This window comes from Juglans regia, chromosome 2 (assembly GCF_001411555.2).
Source record: "Juglans regia cultivar Chandler chromosome 2, Walnut 2.0, whole genome shotgun sequence".
Classification (NCBI taxonomy): domain Eukaryota; kingdom Viridiplantae; phylum Streptophyta; class Magnoliopsida; order Fagales; family Juglandaceae; genus Juglans; species Juglans regia.
In genome coordinates this window covers 20,290,058-20,312,952 of record NC_049902.1, presented here as the reverse complement: position 1 = coordinate 20,312,952, position 22,895 = coordinate 20,290,058, and positions in this window count along the sequence as shown.

Sequence of the window (22,895 nt, the reverse complement as noted above, 5' to 3'; positions counted from 1 at the left end):
CAAGAGCTTTTTCCACGAAGGTGTGTATTGCTTCGTTGGATATACTCGTTCAGCCCTCAATTAGCAAGTACTAGCGATTTTGCCTTCACCTTGCTACCTCACTACTGACGGTGGTTTCCTTGCATCACCGCCCTTCGACGTCCGCTCACTGCCGACAGTTGCCACCCGGTCCAACCTCACTGTCGCTAGTTGCCGCCACTCATGACCTGGGCATTGATTACTGTCAACTCCAGTAAAGGTGCATCCCTCTCTCAAATCTTTGCCTATTGATGATTTCTCTTCTCAAATCTCTGTCTCTCCCTCTCCCCTTGGTAAATCTCTTGCCAATTGTTGCCTCTTCTATGTGTGTGTATCTATGGTTCATGAGCCCAGTTTCTTCTTCACAATTTTTCATTGTCTTTGTTTAGCCATGAATATACATAATATTTCTTGAATACTTGTGTCCCATTAATTAGGTTCTGATCCCTTGTGAATCCAACTATTTTAACTCATTGATTCAGATTCATTGCCTTTAAATTCATAATGTTATGTGCTAAAGATTATTGAGTTATGAAATTTTACCCCTTCAAAGTATGCTCATTTGTTGTTTATAAAATAGCTTGAATTGATTGGATGCATATATAACCTGATGTGCGAGTATGCCAGGAATTTGAATGTGTGCTCCCAAATTTCATTTTAACAAAAAGAAGGAAAATATGTTGGTGGTCAAAGGCCAAACCATAGCTCTAGCCAGGATGATGATCTGCATTCATTATCAAACTCATTTATCTACATTATAGTTACTATGAATCACAAACATAATTATGCACTAGAACTCGATTTACGTTCTCATGCATCATAACAATTATTAGCATTGCTACTGATCAGGTTAATTCACACTTATGCGTGTTCTCATCAAGTAGCCATATAAACCTACAAAAGAAAGCAGAGCAGAGCTCTAAAGCCTTTTTAGAAATTATTAATCATACAAGGATGGCATTATATATTGAATAATGGAAATTGGAAAGGTACCAAAATTATATTAATAGTAGGAGGACAAACTGATGATATATAGGGACAACATTGTCCATCCTTGGGAGAGCAAATAAGTTTGCAAAATAATAATAGAAAGAAGAAGAAGAAGAAGATAAAAAAAAAGTAGGTTAGAAATTTTCATGTAATTAGAAAAAAATTTCTCAAGCTTTATATTTTGAGCTACCCCACCCACCAAAACCAAAACTTACATGTCCCTTACTGGTGCTTATTAATCATAGTTTTGTGTTAGAAATTTATTAGACCAACTATCATTTCAATGGACTTTCTCTCTATCTCGTTGACTATGTTCTTCCTACTATTTTCTCTACCTCTTGGTTTTCTGTGGTTGTGGTATGGTAATGGAAACATGTACTACTGCAAAATGGTTGTGGCTTATAAGAATAAAGGACACCTGTAATATGTGCTCATGTCTTTATTTTTTTGTCTAAGCCTGGAATCCGTGCCTATGGATAAGCTAGTAATCTCTCTCATTCTCTCTCTGATTCTATATACATATATATAGAATATATTTTTGGGTTTTAGAGAAGTGTACATAACTTGTAAATATGGTCTAATTAGCTATAAATTTCAGTATTTATAGACTTAATAATTTGTTCACGTATTATGGAGGAGGGAGTTAGGAGATCAATTTCTCTGCAATTTTAAGGATGAAGATGAAATAAGACATTATTTCATCCAGTATATATAAATTCTGATGTTGGTGTTTAGTCTCTAGAATTCAGTAAGTGTTCTCTATCTACATGCTTGGTGTTTATACAGTATATTGCATGCAGTTGCTACAAGGCCGATCTGCTAAATATGCTATCAAATAGCAAAACAGACTAGACAACATACAACAATCGAAAGAATGAAATGCTAGCCCTTAAGGTTAAACCAATAAAGTCTTGGTCAAATCCTTTGCAATGATAAAACAAAGGTGTCCATATAGTGAAATCCGCAAGTTGCAATAAATTAGTAATATATGAATGAATAAGGTTTTCAAACCTTATTCATTTCAAAGGTACTTAATATATGTATTTATTGGAGAGTGAGAGTTGGTTTAATATAACCTGGTCTATGTAGGAAATACAAACATCATCGCCTTTAAATGCATCATGATTCATGATGCAAAGAATAAGTAGAATCATGATGCATTTTAACCAAAACACCACCACTGTTATCCTCAGAGAAGAATGGTTTTTTGATCTAAAACCTTGAGGAGATTTTGGAAGTATGGCTAGAAACTAGTAGAAATAAAATCTCCATGTTATTTAGCATGCAATTATAATTAACGCAAGTAACATAAAAGTGTTATCCTTGGGGAAACATTGTTCTATTATTAAAATAACATAAAGCGTAGTATTTATGTATAAAGGGTTGGGTTGGGTTTGAAAAATTCTCTGTAGATCGATAAGAAAGTGTAAAGAGGGATGTATGAGGTGGGAAAAAACAAAACTGCTGGACATAGCACAGGGAAGTGACAAAAAACCAACAGATAATACTGAAGTGTGATATAACTTCATGACTCAAGCACCAGAAAAATCTGAAGACTTCCCATGAACGTGCATAAGCATCAGGCCGGTCATCACCTTTGTGAGAGAGACATATATATCAACCTAGCTAGCTAACTAACTCGATCCCTAGTAGAGTTCCAAAACCCAAGTGCCATGAAACAACTTTATTCACATACCTTTTCATGCATGTACTTGAATGACTCCAAGTGGTCTGTAGTAACATATCAAGTGTTACACACAAAAAAGTAACCTCAAAAAATAATTTATTGCATTAAGCTTCTGATATCAATGGTGTAATTTTATTGAAGTTGAGAAGAAAGGTATATCGTTTGCTTCATGTGTGAGAATCCGGCTTTAGAAATTTGGAGCTCACTTGATATAAGGTATGTATTTTTAGGCTAAAATTGGGCTACTGTATATTAGGGATTCTTGAGAACTTTAGCAACCAAAAGTTTTCATCATTGACATGATTATTAAAATTTGATTAAACTAATTAATCAGACTATGTAAAGTAATCAAAGAAACTCCATGAGATAAGGTTTAGTGAAAAAAACTAGATTTTCATGAAGTGTCCTTTAATATTGATATGTAGAACAAGGCAAAATAGAGACCTTCTGTAATCTTTTACGGGTCTGCAATATCAAAACATCTCAGTGCAGGGATATATGGTCCACCTGCTTTTGTTATAATTATTTTTTCTTAACACATCTTCAAGTGAATATGCATTGTGTGCACCCTAAGCCACATGGAGTTATTAAGTTGGCTCTTATACCATTTTCCATGAGCTGAGGATGTGTTTAACCATATTTGTGCAATCTCTCAAAAGAATTAGTTGCAGTGGCAACTTTTTGTGCTAGCTACATATTGGGAGAATGACTTATAGATATATTTGCCAGTTTTTTAATATGATAATTGATGTCTTGTAGATTGGGCAAGAAATAGACTTTGTCCTAGCTTCATTCATAGGATTAGGAATATAACCTACTAGAAGGGAGCAAGTTGGGAAAAGCTAAGAGGGTTAGTTAATTCTTTTCTTTTGTTTCTTTTGCTACTTTAACATATTCTTTTAATTTTTATCTTTGTTCAAATGATTTCCCCAAGCTGGAGAAGACTCATTGATTTTTATATTATTTTGTAATAATGGTTTTGTGCTTCCCACTTGTGTAATTGTTTTTTTGATCAAGAACATATAATTTGTATGTGTATTGTATTTTTGCTGTATTCTTTTTGGTGAATTGTTTTTTTTTTTAAATTTTCTGAAACACCTTTTGCGGCGACTAAAATTAGCCTATCTATTCCCAAGTAGCTTCAGTGTTGAACTTCTAATGACCCTTTTTTCCAAACCCACATTCACACGAGATATCATGGACTTGATGTATTGAATAATTAAATACTTTTATTCTCAACCAAAAAGCTTGGACAAAATACTTGTTGCTGTGTAAATTAATATAGTTTTTTTGTTGAGGTTGTAATTTTCATTAATGCAACAAAAACCTCTGCCTAGCTGGTCCCTCTAGACTTTAATGCATGGTCCCCAACCCTTGGGAATCTGCTTGGGAATTTTCTCTCTTGATGCATTATTAATATTTATAATTTATATAAATATACACTTCATATTTACTACTTGCTGCATGCAGTTTCTTTGAACTCATTGTAAGTTTGCATATATATATATATATATATATATATGCCATGACCAATAATATCATGTATAAAGCAGAAGTTCTTCTTAATTCTCTTAAGAACAATGTTGATCGTATATATTCTCTTAATTTCTTTGTGTTGCTCATACATATATATGTATATATATATATATGGTGTATAGAAATTACTAGGAAAGTAGCTAGGAATGTTGAATTCATTGACGAAGGGTCTTTTTTTTCCATGTAAGAATTAATTGACCAAAGTTCAATTCAAAATTATATATAAATAGGTGGAACTAGAGAGTTGGGCATATCATCAAGAGACACCCTACAATCATAACACTACTTACCCGGCTGGCCTAGAAGCTACCCTTCATGTAGTTTTTTACCTTTGATACTCTGGTGATTTCCTTCAACTAGTTTGGTGATAACCCATTACAAACTTTCATACAGTTAATAGTCTACCAAGAATTTCCTCATATCCTTATTAATGTGTACAATTCCATGTAACTCAACCAGATGGATAAGGCTTGGATGCATATTGAAGATAGATTGCGTTCCAACGAATATGTAAATGGCGCTAAACAATTCATAGATATGGCGAAGGCCCATGCACCGGGTAGAGAATGCATCAGGTGTCCATGTAGGAGATGCCGCAATCGAACTTTCCATCCTATTTCTATAGTTGAGGATCACTTGTTCATCGTAGGTATTGATACATCTTATATGGAATGGATATTCCATGGCGAGGAGGAAACTTTGCTAGACGCCACATTTTCAGACGAAGAAGGTGATGATGCCTATAACTACAGTGACTACATTGATGATGTAGACGAGATGTTAGATGACATCCGTGTGGGGTCCTTTATGGATAACTCTAGTTGAACAGAATATAACTCAGATGCAGGGCCTTCATGACACACCTCTGATACTCCAATACACCCTAATTTCGACGAGTTGCTAGACGATGTAAAAAAGCCACTTTATCCAACCTGCACAGAGTTCTCAAAGCTATCATCCATAGTCAAGTTGCTTCACATAAAGACAGTTGGTGGTTGGACTATGAAGTCGTTTGATATGGTTGTAAAGCTTTTGCAAGCAGCATTTACTGAGGCTTAGTTCCCTGCCTCATATAACGAGGCTCGCCGCTTACAACGTGGTTTGGACTTTAGTTACACAAAGATACATGTATGCCCAAATGATTGTGCCTTGTTTTGGAAGGATCATGCTGATAAAGATGAGTGCCCTAAATGTAATACATCTAGGTGGGCCTCAAGCACAACTAACCAAAAGAGGATGCCTCAAAAAGTCCTCTGCTATTTTCCTTCGAAGCCACGGTTGCAAAGGCTGTTTATGTCAAAGAAGACTGCCCAAGCCATGAGATGGCATGTAGAAGAGCGTGTTGATGATCCCAACTTCATGAGACATCCAGATGATTCTAGGGTATGGAAAGACTTCGATAACAAATATGATTGGTTTGCCCAAGATCCTCGTAATGTCAGACTTGGTCTAGCAAGTGATGGGTTCAACCCATTCAATAACATGAGCAAACAGTACAGCATTTGGCCAGTGCTACTTGTGCCTTACAACTTGCCCCCTTGGTCATGCATGAAAGATCCATACTTGATGATGTCGTTGTTAATCCCCGGACCAAAAGCACTGGGAAATGATATTGATGTATTCCTGTGTCCCCTAATAGATGAGTTGACATAACTATGGGAAGAGGAAATTCATACATATGATGCATACAAACGAGAATCATTTCCATTGAGGGCAGTGTTGCTCTGGACCATCAATGATTTTCTTGTATATGCAAATCTTTCAGGCTGGAGCACAAAGGGTAAGATGGCATGTCCTACATGTAACTTAGAAATAGATTCACTATGGCTTGTACATGGCCGAAAACATTGTTATATGGGTCATCGTCGGTGGTTGGTGCCAGATCATAGTTGGAGAAGGAAAAAAATACTTTTAATGGTAAGGAGGAATATTGTCTCCAACCTAAAATGAAAGCGGGACAAGCTTTAATGGAGCAATTACATGAGGCCTCAAACGTGTAGTTTGGTAAATCAACAAAGAAGAGGAAACGTATGCCCAATGAATTTAATTGGACAAAAAAATGTATCTTCTTTGAGCTTTCTTACTAGTTAGATTTGGGATTGCGACATAACTTGGATGTCATGCATATTGGAAAAAATATTTGTGATTCAATCCTGGGAACCTTGGTGAATATTGAAGGCAAAAGTAAGGACACCGCCAATGCACATAGGGATTTGGAAGATCTTGGACTAAGAAAAAAATTACATTTACAGAATGATGGTAATCATACTTCTATGAGTCTTGCATGTTACATGTTAAATGTAATTGAGCGAAGGAGTTTTTGTGCACGTTTGTCAGAAGTCAAATTTTCAGATGATTTTGCCTCAAATATTACCCGGTGTGTCAACATTATTGAAGGAAAAATCATGGGGATGAAGAGCCATGATTGTCATATCTTTATGCAATATTTGTTGCCAGTTGTTATTGGTGGGTACCTACGACCCAATATTAGGGGAGCTTTAATAGAGTTCTGCTTCTTTTTCAAAGAATTATGTTCACAAACACTAGACATAATAGTGTTGGAACGGCTTCAGGCTAATGTCTCCATCATTATTTGCAAATTAGAAATGATATTCCCACCTGCATTTTTTGATATCATGGTGCATCTTGCCATTCATCTGCCAGATGAGGCATTACTAGCAGGACCTGTTCAGTACAGGTGGATGTACCCTTTCGAGAGGTATCTGGGTAAGTTCAAGCGATATGTTCGCAACAGAGCCCGTCCAGAAGGCTCAATTACTGAGGCATATGTTCATGTCGAGTGCCTGACATTTTGCTCTATGTACCTTAATGATATCGAGACTAGATATAACTGAGAGGAACGGAACATTGACTTGGTTGGGCAAACATCTCAAGTGCCAAGTTTATCAGTTTTCTCCCAAAAGGTGCGCCCGTTAGGGGCAGCAAGAATGAGGAAATTACCCGATGCACTTTTGGCCAAGGCTGAGTAGTACGTCCTTAATAATTGCGCAGAGATTGAGGACTATATAGAGTAAGTGCAACCTCTATATCCAATTCAGCATTTTATTTTGTTTTATTGTAAGTGGATAACTTATTAATGCATTTAGTTTTTGTAGTGATCACTATAACAAAATGAAAGAAGAGGACCCCAGTAACATCAAGCATGGGCACCAAAGTCAATTCCCAATGTGGTTCAGAACACGCGTAAGATTTCCCTTTTTCACTTATAAACATATCCCTTTATAGAACCTTCAAATTTCTTCCTTAATGTTCTCCTTTGTCAAATATCCATGTTAGATTGCCGAGTTTCTTGCGAAGACTCCCCCCGAGGTGACCGATGACATATGTGCATTAGCATGTGGTCCAGATCCACTAGTTGCATCGTATGTTGGCTGTATAATGAATGGAATTCGGTTTCACATGAAGGATCTCGAAGAGTGTCGCCGCACCCAAAATAGTGGGTTGTTGTTCATGCCGACCATGAAGGATTGCCAATTGACTTCTGCGATGTGTTGCAGGACATAATAGAATTACGCTATATGGGTTGGCGTAAGTGTTTTTTGTTTAAATGTGATTGGTGGGACATTGGCAACACGAGAAGGGGGATACACATTGGGGATTACTTCACGAGTGTCAATACTTCTAGGCAATGGTATAAAGATGAGTCTTTTGCTCTAGCATGCCAAGCGTTGCAAGTGTTTTACATAAAAGACCCCGACTTTGGGGGGAAGTTGGCATGCGGTACACAAGATAACAAATAGGAATGTTTACAATATTAGCCACAAGACCTCGGACTTGCATGAAGTTGATGATGAATCCGAAGTTGTTGAAACAGAAGACGAGAGTGACATTGATGTTAGGAACTATGGTAATGTTAATGAAACTAACCCAGGCATGCTTAATCCATTGACCCGAGTAAATGAAGACCACTTGCCCGTTGATCCATCAATGTTGTCACCAGAGCAATTGGCTGAAGAAAATGACAATGAGGCCTTCACTGATGATGAAAACATTAATGACGCTTTTTGGATGGAGAACATAGATGAGAGGGACAGCGATGGTACTGAATAAAAACCTCATTTCCATTATTATAGAGATTGTTTCTGATAGTTTATCTTATCCTATTTTAATGATAATGGTTTCTCTAATTATATATAATGTTAATCACTTCTAAATAGCTATTTCGGTTATTAAATGTTGTGCCCGAATTTCGATTCCACCATACATGCAAATAGATTCCTAAGGATTTAATATACGTATGTTTTTTATTATTATGTTTTACTACTATTAATTCACCATTAAGAGGGTATATATTTACTTTTGGTTTTATATTGCTGACTAACTTGGTTTAAATTTCATCTGTTTGTAGACAACGAGTGACTTTACTCACTGGGAGATCATCTCCACACTTCAAGAAAGCGTGTGAAGGCATTATTTCGATATAACGTGGCCATAGTCTGTATGCTTTCTTTACTTTGACTTGCAATGCTGAAAATTGGTTCTCAACTACCACTATTCCACTTGATATTCAGAATGTTTCCAAGATATGAAAGCCTTGCATTTTAGAAACCCAACGAGCTTTACTGAATTTAAATTATTAAAGACTCCAACCATCACATTCTTTTAACAATAAATGTCTTTTACATGAGTAAAAGGGGAGCAGCCCATTACACATGATTTATACAACTACATATCAGTCACTACAACCTATCATCCAGTTCAGATAAGACCACCTAAATTCAACTAATGAATTTAGAAAGGTACAGATGATAGTGCTGGTACTTGGGAAAAACTGAATACGATACAATAAAAAAATGGACTAATGATGCAACTTTATAATACTGACAAGGGAAGACAGATGTGTACAATTGTTCACAGTTTTAGCTGAATGTTAGTTTGCTTGAACTCTAGTCATGAATGGCAATTAAATACAGCAAGGTATCTACAAATGGACCACATCGAGCAGTCCATACAAGTAACTCATTAACAAATTCAAAGCACTAGGAAAATTACCAAATTTAGTCACTATTCAAATTGTGATTTTTATAATATTGTGCTTGGGTCTAAAATATACATGGTCGAATTAGACACGTCAAATTTCTTTTTTATGATATTGGTGTGGATTTTTAGGTTGTCCATCAAGTCCATCAAATTCTTACATGAATCCAATGTAGACAATTCTCAATATTATGCTTTACTCTAAAGAATTAGTTGTCACATCTAGCTCAAATAAATATATCTTCTCCTAAAAATATTCACCATTCTGGTACATAGAAACAATTGTTGGGCTGGAGGACAGTTGCTTAACGTTAATTAGAAATCCACACCATTGCAAATGCACGCGTGGTGGTAAGGTAAATTTCATACTGTCCTTACCACCATTTTTCAGACCCAATGTCTGCATAGTTATGAAACCAGAGTATAAATGAATGGACACCACATGTATGACACATGGTTTGAGAAAGCATTTAAAATACACATGAAGTGTCTAAACTTACCACTTAAAATGGGATGGGTATCTCGATGATGGGATACTTAATTGTGAGTATAGGTCTATTTGCTGTCCAGGTGCAAACATAGGTGGCTAATGTGTATGTCACCCATGAACAGATAGGGGAAATACTATATATACTGATGGCCATATATAAATAGTTTGTTGCCAACAAAATGAATTCTCACATATATGCTCCAAATTTTAATCTTTAACTTGAAAAATAAAGAGAGACACTGAAGTTTAAACTTTCCATACACAATTTGTACTTTGTGGGGAATTGATGTTAGCCATGCAATACCATTTTTATTGCTACATTGGGCAATAATGATGACCTAAACATTTCTATAAGTAAGAGAGCTGCAGCCACTCAATGGGAATATAGAATGTCTAACTTTGTTTCTATAGTATCAAAGCAAAGACACATTCATGGATAAGGCTGTAACAGCCCGCTAGAAATTCATTGGTGGAATTTCTATTGACTTTAGGAATCTCGTGAAAACCTCATAAATTTTTACGAATCGACCAATCGCACAGGTTTTAGTCTATCATCATAATCAGTGTTATCACTCACTATGGTGCTAGATTTATGAGTTTAATTATTTGAAGTAGTTAGAAGTATCAGATTGTGTTTTGGTCTACGCCATTAGACTCAGTTAATTATTTAGAATTTTATGGCGTAATAACCATTATTCATAATTCTGGACGAAACGTCTATTAAAAATTGTGAAATTATTTTTAGGGGCACTTCGAGGTTGAATTTCGGTAAACGATTTTCACTATAGGTTAATATGAATACTTGAAATTTTTTTCAGTACTAATTTTATAATGTATTTTTTTGGAGTGAATAGTAACCTCGATAAGCGCACCTAGTGCAGTGTTTTCAAAATCACAGTGTGGAATGTCCAAATTAGGTTGGAGGAGTTTTATTTGGACACTTGGCAAGATCTTAGCCACACATAGTGAATAATATTAGAGACTTAGTACAAAGAGGAACCATTAGATGGATTTGTGAAGGAAGTCAAGGTGTGACATCATGTCACCTAAGTAAAACTTTATTTCATCTGATCAACTAGATTGTGCCAAACCAAAGAGGGTTTCAACCCTAGCAAAACCCTAAATAGTTGGAATCCAATTGAAACCCCAAAAGCTTGGTTGAAAGCGAAATCCTAAACGGTTTCCCCAAACCCTAAAGTTGGTCTCCAAACCCTTTTTAACCCGATTTCTAGCATTGTGTTTAATAACTTGATTAAATCACTTCCATATGCTATTAATTAATCAAATCCTTCTTATGACATCATTATCCAACCTTTTAAACCTTGGAAATTTGATTGGGCCAAGAAAAATTGGTTTTGGGCTTAATAGCATCTCAAACCCTAACCAAACCCCCTTTAAACCCCAAATTGAAGCCCACTTGGTGGGGCCCACCAAGGACCACGAAATTGGCCACCTTGGCAAAGCTTCTTGGAGAAGTTTCCTCCCCCACATGGCAGACCATCCACTGCCATTGGCTGCACCCAATAGTGCCTTGATGTGAAGGGGGAATCCACTCCATTACCCTCCATCTCTCACAGCTGCTGCAGGCAGTCCATTCCTCTCACTATTCTCCACTTCATGTCACATAGGCAACACCAATCAAGGGTCATTCAAGCCCACAACTTCCCCCTCCAGGAGTCTAAAGTCGTGCAAGGCACATTGCATTCCATTTTATCACTTCTTTCCCCTGTTCTTAGAGAGAAACCCAAAAGAGCTCTCTCGGGCAGATTTCTGGGTCTTTTTGCGTGGCCATTTTTTATCCTTTTCAAGTATTTTCCCAAGATGATTCCTTCACATGAGTTGTTATTCTTTGAGTCTAGTTTCCGTGGATATCTTATTAGTCTCATTCCATGCTCATTTGATCGGTAAAAAGTATTTTTAACCATGGAAAGGTCATTCTGGGCGTGAAACTGGAGAGTATGTTATGTTTTGGAAGTTTTGACCAAGCAAATGGACATATCTTGGTCCGAACATTTTATGGAGTGTTTTTAACATGTGTTTATGCATGTTCATTGAGGTTTTGTTGCATGAATAAAGCTTTTGATGATAGATTTTCTTAGAGTTAGAAACTTGAAAACTGGAAGTGGAAAAACAGTTTCTGTTTTGTGAAAGTTTGAATATTTCGTGGTTTAATCTTATTCCAAAGGCTTTGATATTTTTATATGATGATCCTAAGCCTCTTATATACATGTTAGGATGTTATTTAGAAGATATTTAGTATTAGTCTTAATGATATGATTTTCTATGCAAGAGGATTTCGGTTTGGCCTAAAATTTGATGTTTTTGAGTTAGATCCATGTTTTATTAAATTTTAGCCATATGATTTTAAGTTTGATAATTGGATCTTCTTTAGGATACATTTTTAAACCATGTGATTTGTTAGTTTGAAGATCACATTTCTTTAAGCCATGGATCAAGAGATTGATGAAAGTTAGTTGGGAAAAACAGTTTCTGTTTTGGACTAAGTTTAAAACCAAAAACTCCAAGTGTTGTTTTGTGATTTTTGGTGAGTTTTGTTTGATCATTTAAAGCATGTTTGATCTTAGGATGATGTTATGAATATATGTTAGAAGTAAGATTTGATTTTTTGGAATTCTTGGAGATGCTTTTATGAAGGTCAAAACTTGTGATTTAAGGTTTACTTTTTGTTAAAAAGTTTGGGTCTTTTTACAAAAAGTTTGGTATTGATAATTAGCTTTTTCTTAATGGATATTTTTTAAGTGTATTTTTAAACTTAGGATAGGAAGATCCTTGTTACAAGATTTTGGTTTATTCATGAGTTTTGAAACTTGAAAGAATTGCAACCAAAATCAAGACAAATGGCCTATGTAGGTTTTGGCCATAGTGAGTTTTTCATAGTTGTAATTGGTTTTAAATTTTTCTGAGTTGATATTTGAGTTTGAGACAAAATTTACATGAGGAATGTAAATTTTGGTAATTTTTAGAATTAGGATGTCAAATCCTTAAGTTAGGGGTAAAATGGTCATTTGCCCACATGTAGAGGGTAAAATGTTAATTTTACTCTAAGTTGTCTCTTTTCACATTTCTAGTTGTTAGTAATTAATTTCTAACTTTTAGGGCAGGTTTGGTAACCAAAACAAAACACAAAATTCTCATCTCATCTTATCTCATCATTACACTTTTTTCAAATTTTCATACAAAATATAATAAACAATTCAACTTTTTCAAATCCCAATACACATTTTTCAAATCTTAAAATAATAATAATATTAAAACATAATATTTTAAACTTCAAAACAAAACACAAAATTCTTATCTCACCCCCCAAACCTGCCCTTAGAATACCCTCTTACAGTTCCTCGTGTTTCGCGCCTTATTCTATTAGAACGCGACGATCGAGGTAAGTTAGCTTTTAACTTACTATCAGTTTAATGTGTATGAGTGATAAGTAAGGGAACTAAATTGTATGTATGCATGTTATCATATGTGCCATGCCAAGTCATTACATATTTATCTGTTATACAGAATATATTCTGTTATGAATTATTCATCTGTTATACAAGATATTCTGTCACGTATTCCTATACATTGCAAGTTTGTCATGTTAAGTATGTCATCTGTTACATGTATTTTATGTCACGTAATATTCACTGTCACATATTACACCATGTTAAGAAATGTTGTCTGTTATATGGTATGCCATGTTACGAAATGTTGTATGTTACATGTATGCCATGTTATGAAATGTACTCTGTTACATTTATGTTTTGAAGTATGTCATGTCTATCATCTTACGTTCATGTCACGTTGTGCTACGTCAAGACTTTTGACTTTTATGTCACGTTCATGTTACGTCACATTACGAAATGTCATGTATGCCAATTAAGTTATTCATGTCAATCATGACCCTAAGCGCTAGAATGGGGTAATATCCTAGTGGAACTCCTTTGTTCACGCTGGAGTGTCTAAATAGGTATGAAATTCCCTAGGTTGACGAAGTACAGTCAACAGGTTGCGAATGAGGCCTAATTAGTTGGTCACCGGAGCGCGCCAGACACTAATGCCTATGGTGCCACACATTATGTTACGTGTGTACACAACAAGTGGCACAAACAAATAAGTCATGGGGCCACAACAATGTGGAGCATAAAGTATGGGGCCACAACAACTGTGGAGCATACACTAGGTGAGATACAGCAATTGTGACACATAAAATACGTGGGGCCACAACAACTGTGGAGTACGTATTAACGCACTCACAGCTGGTATAGAAACCTGTGATGTGATGCGGTAATCGGCAGGGACACACGGCTCAAGGGGACCTGTGTAGCACCCATATGGTCACTTTAATGATTAAGTCTATTGAATAAGATTTTAAGTTCATGTATTTCACGTTCAAGTCATGTTTTAAGTTCACGTTATGTTATATTCAAGTTTACGTTCACGCAATCATGGCAATCCCATGAGACAAGAATATGTTTTAAGTTCATGTTATGTTATGTTCATGTTTACGTTATGTTCCAAGTTCATATTTATGTTATGTCATGCTCAAGTTCATGTTCAAATTATGCATGTTCATGTTCATGTTATGTTTCAAGTCCATATTATGTTTCAAGTCACATTCATGCTAAGCTTCAGTTTCAGTTTAAGTTATGCCAGTTATGTTATGTTGTATGCCAAGTTATGCTATGATTACTTATGATTTGATTATGCATTCATGCTTTTATTGCTATGCATGCATCATTAACCTGTGTGGAAGTTTTCTGTTAACTTGCTGAGATTTGTAATCAAATCTCACTGTGGTAGTCTCAACTACCATTCCTCCCGAATGGTAGATTTTGTTATAGGATCTGAAGGAGAACCAGGAATCGACCAACTAGAAACGATCGACTAAGTGACGGTGCGATGTAGATGGTATTACAATAGTTACCTCAGATTACTACTTGTATTTGTGGAGTTCAATCTCCAGCACTCTTTTGATCACAACCTTATAGACTATTATTGTGATCTTAGTTGTTTCATATGTCGTTGAGTATGGAGTATGTTTTAAGTATTTGAGATATTTTAGTTTGGTGCATAGTATTGCTAAAGAAAAAAATTATCCGCTGCGAATATTGCATAATGCTAGATGCATGTTAGAAATATTGCATCTTATATGTCATGAATCGGGGCAGGTAACCTTGTGTTGCATGTCTCGACGCTTCAAATGTCCGTCCGATCCCAAGCGGAATCTGTGGACGTCACAAAGGCTTTTGATATGGAAAGTTTTATATATGGAAAGTTGAAGTATTAAAGCAATGGTGATACACTTTTCATATTTTACGTGATGTATGGAAGGTTTAATGCCTATGCTATTTAGGAATAAGTTTACAGTTTGTTCTAAGACAATGGTGGAATGTTATTTACCAACTTTGTCAAAGCAAAAGCCAAGTATAAGGCGGATTTGGAATATATAATTCTGGAAATGTACATGCTTAGATCAAATAAAGAATTGGAAGTGTGTATTATTTGCATGAAAATTGAAATTTTGAGTAGATGGTTTTTTTTGTCAAGTATTTTGCACTCATAATTGTGTAAAAGGGCATGAACGGGACATGTAAAAAGGAAGGCATAAACCAATACAGGTAAGAGGCCACCAACGACGACATTCGATTCAGACTCCACAAAAAAATCTCTCACTCGAAGCGAATGACAATATTGTAACCCATCAAGTAAAGCATAACAACTCCGCAATTGTGTTCATTGCTTGGCTATAAAATTGAGAAAATCCTGCCAAGACTCTTCCCTATGCATCCTGAATAATTCCTGATCCACCATCCGACATCCCGGGATTACCACAAGATCCACCATCTACATTGACTTGTACGCATCTCACATCCGGCACCATCCATTTAATCAATCTCAGAACTGTTACTAGAATTGGAACAATGGGTTTCTATCTTGTTTAGCACTCATAAATGCAGTTTGATCATGCTACAATGACCATAGGATTTTATCTAGCTTTAAGTCAGTCTCTCTGTTATTCATATGGGAATCAATGATTTGTTGTTCAAATTTGAGATTGAAAACCAAAAAGTAAGTTGGAAATGGGCTAATATCCCTAGAACCATTGTATGATAAACATACTTGAATTCTTTTTGCAATAATATTTTGAGTATGGTCAAGCATTTCTGTTTATGGACTATACAGAGTCATTTATTGATGTTTTTGTCAAGAAATTAGCGTACTGAGATATATATATATATATATATATATATATGCCATCTAATGTGGAAGACAATGTTATTGTATACTAATAATGAAGGAGGTGAAAATAGAATGTGCTATTGCTATATTAGGTTCCAGCTAGGGAAATAATAAGTATTGGCATACTTATTATTTTTGTAGCTGTAGTTGGACAATTTATAAATTGCTGCAAGTATATATACATTTGCTAGCTTGCTGTAGGATTTTACAATGGTTTGTCGGTGGGTTTAATATTATAAATGCCCAAGTATATTAAGGGAGATGGTATGTGAGGAATTCTTAGTCAGATCCCTGTCAAGAACTAATTCATTGTAGTGTAATGCCTTTTTGGTTGAGGCAAGTGTTTGATGTGATGATAATATCATGTATGCTATCTGCTAGACAGGTCTTCTTCATTCAGCATACGAGAATCTGATCTTGATATAGAGGCTGCATTGGTACATGTGGATGAGTGCAATGGAGATATGGGGAGATTTAAATTGGAGCAAAGTTCATCAGATGGATATATGTAGACAAGTTCATATAGTTGTTTTATGGGCTATATATACAATAGTTGTAACAATCAAGCTGATGACCCTCTCTTGTCCCTCCCACACAGTGAACATTGATGTATTTCCATGCTTTTCCTTAGATGAATAGTATCAGGTGGTGAATTAAGTTATATATAAATGAACAGTACCAATTATTTTATATGGATGTGAGTGTATCTTATCCTATTTTGCCATGTATCTTAACTAGGTATCAACCTATTTATTCACTCCTTAATTTCCAAGATTGAGGAAAAAATTTAGACAAATTTTAATGTTTTTTCTACGATCCCAGCTTGCTTGTTTTTCCCCAGGAGCAAGCAATCGTGGCAAAAAATTGATACCATATTTGCCAAAATGTTATTGCGACAGGATTCCTCCATGGCAAATAACCCATTTGCCACGACCGTGGTTGTGGGATTTATGGACTAAATTGGTTTGATGTAAAATGCATTCCCTATAGACTTCCCTCATGGGAAATTCTACATTCTCTACTAGAGAGTTTTGGTGGGGAAAAGTATTTCATCATTAATGGAAAAGTATTTTCCACATTATCCCTTCATGGAAAGTAGGTTTTTCCCACCATCACATTTAATGGGTAGGCTATCATGCATATTTAACAAATCCTTATTCTCCACAAACGTAAGGGTGGGTAATAGTTTTACCCACCGATTGTGCTCGTGGGACGTACTTTTACCCACCATCACATTTCATGGGTAAACTGTCATGAATATTAACACAACTTTATTTCCCACAAATAGTAAGGGTGGGTAATAGTTTTACCCACCGATTGTACTCGTGGGAGTTGCTCTTTTTACCACAAGCTTAATAGAACTTAAATTCCCTTTTGCGACAAAAATTGAAGTTTTTTCCCATGGAATATGCCATGGAAAAACACAGGTATTATCCACGAGTTATAGTTATCGTGGATAATAACACTTTTTGCGGCAAAGTATACACCACAAGACTCCCACGGATAGATTTGGTGGCTAAAAGGTTTCTCCTAGGAGAAACCGGTCTTTTGCCAAGAATTTCCTCCGTCGGAAAACACAGTATTCTTTGTAGCATGAGTTTCTCCTATCTTTTCACTCTATCCCTAGGGGCAGCATCTTTGCATACCTTGGTGACACTTGTTATTAGTTTTTAGATCATTTGTAAGTCTGGTTTTGTGCTTCTCACTTGTGTAATTGCTTTTTTAAGCAAGAACATATAATTTGGATATGTATTATATTTTTTTATGTATTTTGTTTTGTGCATTTTTTTTTTCTAAAACACCTTTTCCAGCCAGTAAAATTCACTGAAAATAAATTTTTCATCGCATAAACGTTTTTGCAGCGACCTCACATCACCGCAAAACTATTTATCGGTAACAATTACTAGTTGGAAATATATAATAGCGACAATAATTAAAAATTGCTAGAAAGAAATATCGAGGCATTTTCGGCGATTTATTAAATTTTTGCAGCGATATATATCACCACAATTTACTTTTCTCAATGATTAAATGATAAATAGAAAGGTCATTTTGTCCATTTTTGGGACAATTGCGACAGATAAAAATTGCCGCAAATAGTAGCTATTTGCGACAATTTTTGCTTATCGCTGAAATGGATCAAAAGTAGCACCTTTATTGCGTCGAACATGCTGGGATTTCAAAATCACTGTAAATGATCAATTGCAGCAATTTTTGGGAATTTTACGACGATTTTGAGTGCTAAAAAAAAAAAGCCTGATTTCATGTAGTGTTTATAATTGGTCCAAATATAGCCAAATATAATAAAGATTTGAATTTCTCCTGCAAACTTAAAAAGGAAAACTACTATATACATGTATGTCATATGTTTGGTTTGTTCACATTTTTCTACGTAATTTTGGCACTTCGTCAACGGCGGCCTTAGTGAAAATTTCAGTCCAGCAATTATTAATTCCAGCCTACAAAATTAAGCATCACAATATTTAAATCGGCGCACTGGCTACGTACGTACCAAGTTTTTCCATTCACCGGGAATGAATTTATCCACTGTCATTTCAATCGTCTTCGCACATGCTTATAAATGATTATCAGGCGAAATTATGTGGCTGTGGTGCTTCGCGCGCTAATAATATCAGGAAAACTTTCAGGACATCAGACCACGAATAGATACTTAAAGCATGCAGTCTCGCCTCAGCACATCAGCACATTGAAAAAACACATGATGAACACTCAAACCACGAACAGAGAATCTATGCAACAACTCCCAGCACAGACAAAAACTCTCGTATGCATTGAAAGCTAGCATTTTTATTATATTTTTATTATGACTTAAAGTTCCTCATCGATCCATTGACGAAGACATTATAATAATCTTCTTATTTAAAAGTAGTGTTGAATAGAGACTTTTAAAGCATGCATGCAGTCTCGCCTCAGCACATCAGCACATTGAAAAAACACATGATGAACACTCAAACCACGAACAGAGAATCTATGCAACAACTCCCAGCACAGACAAAAACTCTCGTATGCATTGAAAGCTAGCATTTTTATTATATTTTTATTATGACTTAAAGTTCCTCATCGATCCATTGACGAAGACATTTTAATAATCTTCTTATTTAAAAGTGTTGAATAGAGACTTTTAAAGCATGCATGCAGTCTCGCCTCAGCACATCAGCCACATTGAAAAAAAACATGACGAACATTCAAACCACGAACAGAGATTAATTTATGCAACTCCTCCCAGCACAGACAAAAACTCTCGCATGCATTGAAAGCTAGCATTTTTATTATGACTTAGTTCCTCATCGATCCATTGACGAAGACATTATAATAATCTTCTTATTTAAAAGTGTTGAATAGAGACTTTTAAACCATGCATGCAGTCTCGCCTCAGCACATCAGCCACATTGAAAAAACACATGACGAACATTCAAACCACGAACAGAGATTAATTTATGCAACTCCTCCCAGCACAAACAAAAACTCTCGCATGCATTGAAAGCTAGCATTTTTATTATGACTTAAAGTTCCTCATCGATCCATTGACGAAGACATTTTAATAATCTTCTTATTTAAAAGTAGTGTTGAATAGAGACTTTTAAAGCATGCATGCAGTCTCGCCTCAGCACATCAGCCACATTGAAAAAACACATGACGAACATTCAAACCACGAACAGAGATTAATTTATGCAACTCCTCCCAGCACAAACAAAAACTCTCGCATGCATTAATGAAAGCTAGCATTTTTATTATATTTTTATTATGACTTAAAGTTCCTCATCGATCCATTGACGAAGACATTATAATAATCTTCTTATTTAAAAGTAGTGTTGAATAGAGACTTTTAAAGCATGCATGCAGTCTCGCCTCAGCACATCAGCCACATTGAAAAAACACATGACGAACATTCAAACCACGAACAGAGATTAATTTATGCAACTCCTCCCAGCACAGACAAAAACTCTCGCATGCATTAATGAAAGCTAGCATTTTTATTATATTTTTATTATGACTTAAAGTTCCTCATCGATCCATTGACGAAGACATTATAATAATCTTCTTATTTAAAAGTAGTGTTGAATAGAGACTTTTAAACCATGCATGCAGTCTCGCCTCAGCACATCAGCCACATTGAAAAAACACATGACGAACATTCAAACCACGAACAGAGATTAATTTATGCAACTCCTCCCAGCACAGACAAAAACTCTCGCATGCATTGAAAGCTAGCATTTTTATTATATTTTTATTATGACTTAAAGTTCCTCATCGATCCATTGACGAAGACATTATAATAATCTTCTTATTTAAAAGTAGTGTTGAATAGAGACTTTTAAAGCATGCATGCAGTCTCGCCTCAGCACATCAGCACATTGAAAAAACACATGATGAACACTCAAACCACGAACAGAGAATCTATGCAACAACTCCCAGCACAGACAAAAACTCTCGTATGCATTGAAAGCTAGCATTTTTATTATATTTTTATTATGACTTAAAGTTCCTCATCGATCCATTGACGAAGACATTATAATAATCTTCTTATTTAAAAGTAGTGTTGAATAGAGACTTTTAAAGCATTCATGCAGTCTCGCCTCAGCACATCAGCACATTGAAAAAACACATGATGAACACTCAAACCACGAACAGAGAATCTATGCAACAACTCCCAGCACAGACAAAAACTCTCGTATGCATTGAAAGCTAGCATTTTTATTATATTTTTATTATGACTTAAAGTTCCTCATCGATCCATTGAAGAAGACATTATAATAATCTTCTTATTTAAAAGTAGTGTTGAATAGAGACTTTTAAAGCATGCATGCAGTCTCGCCTCAGCACATCAGCCACATTGAAAAAACACATGACGAACATTCAAACCACGAGCAGAGAATTTACGCAACAACTCCCAGCACAGACAAAAACTCTCACATGCATTGAAAGCTAGCATTTGTATTATATTTTTATTATGACTTGATCTATTAAAAACTGATAATAATATTTTATTATATTCTAATATTTATAGAAAAATTTTGTGCAAGTCTTTTGTAAAAAAGTTGGTAAAAAAAAAAAAAAAAAGAATGTATTTTTTTTAAACTTTTTTAATGTAAGCTCTACATTTTTATAAAGATTTATACAAAACTTATCTATTATTTTATTCAAATCATTTCTCGTTAAAGAATACATATTGAAGATTGACATGACATATATTCTTATAATTAAATTTTGTGTCAGCTACTATCGATGGAGTGTAGTTGTAACTAGGCGTCTGATCCGGTCCGATTTTAGACAAAATTTAGGACCGAACATATATGTACCGGTTTTGCATTTTTCAAAACCGATTATGTACCGGTTACCCTCCTAAACCGGTATTTCCAGTTTTACCGGTTTCTAATCTAGTCCGATCCGATTTTCCTGTTTATATATGTAGTAACAAAAATAAACATTGTAATCAAAGCAGATATAACAATATAATTATTAATAACTAAACCAAAGGTGGAGTTTAATGCAGACAACCTGTCCAACTACTATATTTTGCTTCATTCATTGTCAAAGACCAAGTACAACCATTCTTTTAACTATAAACATCCATATGCTATAATGGGTTTATATATGCTAGAATATATATATATATATATATATATATATATATTAATATTATAAGCTCCAATTAATTTCTTCACCCGATCCATATATGAAAGTTTCCTATTTGCATGCATATGTTAATTTCAAAGTAATTTTTTATATGTTATTATTTCTTATTTATTTTTATTTATTTTTGTTGAGCTTCACAGTTTAAAACAATATGAGATGTTGTAATCTACAGATGCAGATGATAAAATCATTTTGGAACATATAAGAGAGTAATGGGATTTTGGACTTGGCAGATGAATCGATGATAATGATATGCACATGCAGATGATAAAATCAGTTAAAAACAGATGATATGCAGTGGAGCAAAGCCACTTGAAAGCTTTCATTCAACTCAGAATCTCAGATGCTTAATCAAACAAAACTTTAGGCTAACGTGGTCCTTAGAAAAAAAAAACTAGGAAGTCCGTAACCCAAACATATCATTGCAGATCAAACAAACAGAGCTTCAGTGCTTCACTATTGAGTATTGACGTTAGACAAATAAAGATCCTCAAGAAAAATTATTGTCGAAACAGAGAGACGTGAGAGAGGGGTTGCCGGCTGCGTGAGAGATGGGAGGGCTACGTGAGACGCTGAGAGAGTGAGGAAGAGAGGTGAGGCCGGGAACGTTGGATGCAGAGAGGCCGTGAGAGGGCATAGATGGAGGCCGTGAGTCGCAGAGAGGCGGAGAGTGAGGAAGAGAGGGGCACCGACGGAGGGACTGGAGGATGCGACGGAGGCTATTAGCCTATTATGTGCGGCGCAGTTCTTGAAGGGGGGGGGAACGGCGCCGTTTCTTAGAGTAATTTAATACCATATAAAAATAATAACAATATATTTATAGTTATATATATTTTGTTATAGTGATTTAACCTATTAAAAAAAATTATTATAGACTTATAGTGATTTAATATAGATTAGTATAACTATAACTATAGTCTATATTAGACTATTAGTATATCTATATATTAATATTAGTTATATATTAGTGTAGCTATATAATATATTAGACTTAAAGTATATTACTAATAGTAATATAGTATTAGACTCTAATATTATTATAAATATTAGTATTAGACTATTAGTTACAGTGATTAGAATAACTATTTGTAATACATTATAGTCATATATTTATTATTAGTTATAGTGATTTAGTATAACTATATTAGTATAAGTAAAACTATAGTCTATAGTCTATATTAAACTATTAGTATTAGTTAAATAGTTATAGACTTATATATTAGTATAACTATATAATATATTAGACTATATAATAGTATTAATATTAGCCTA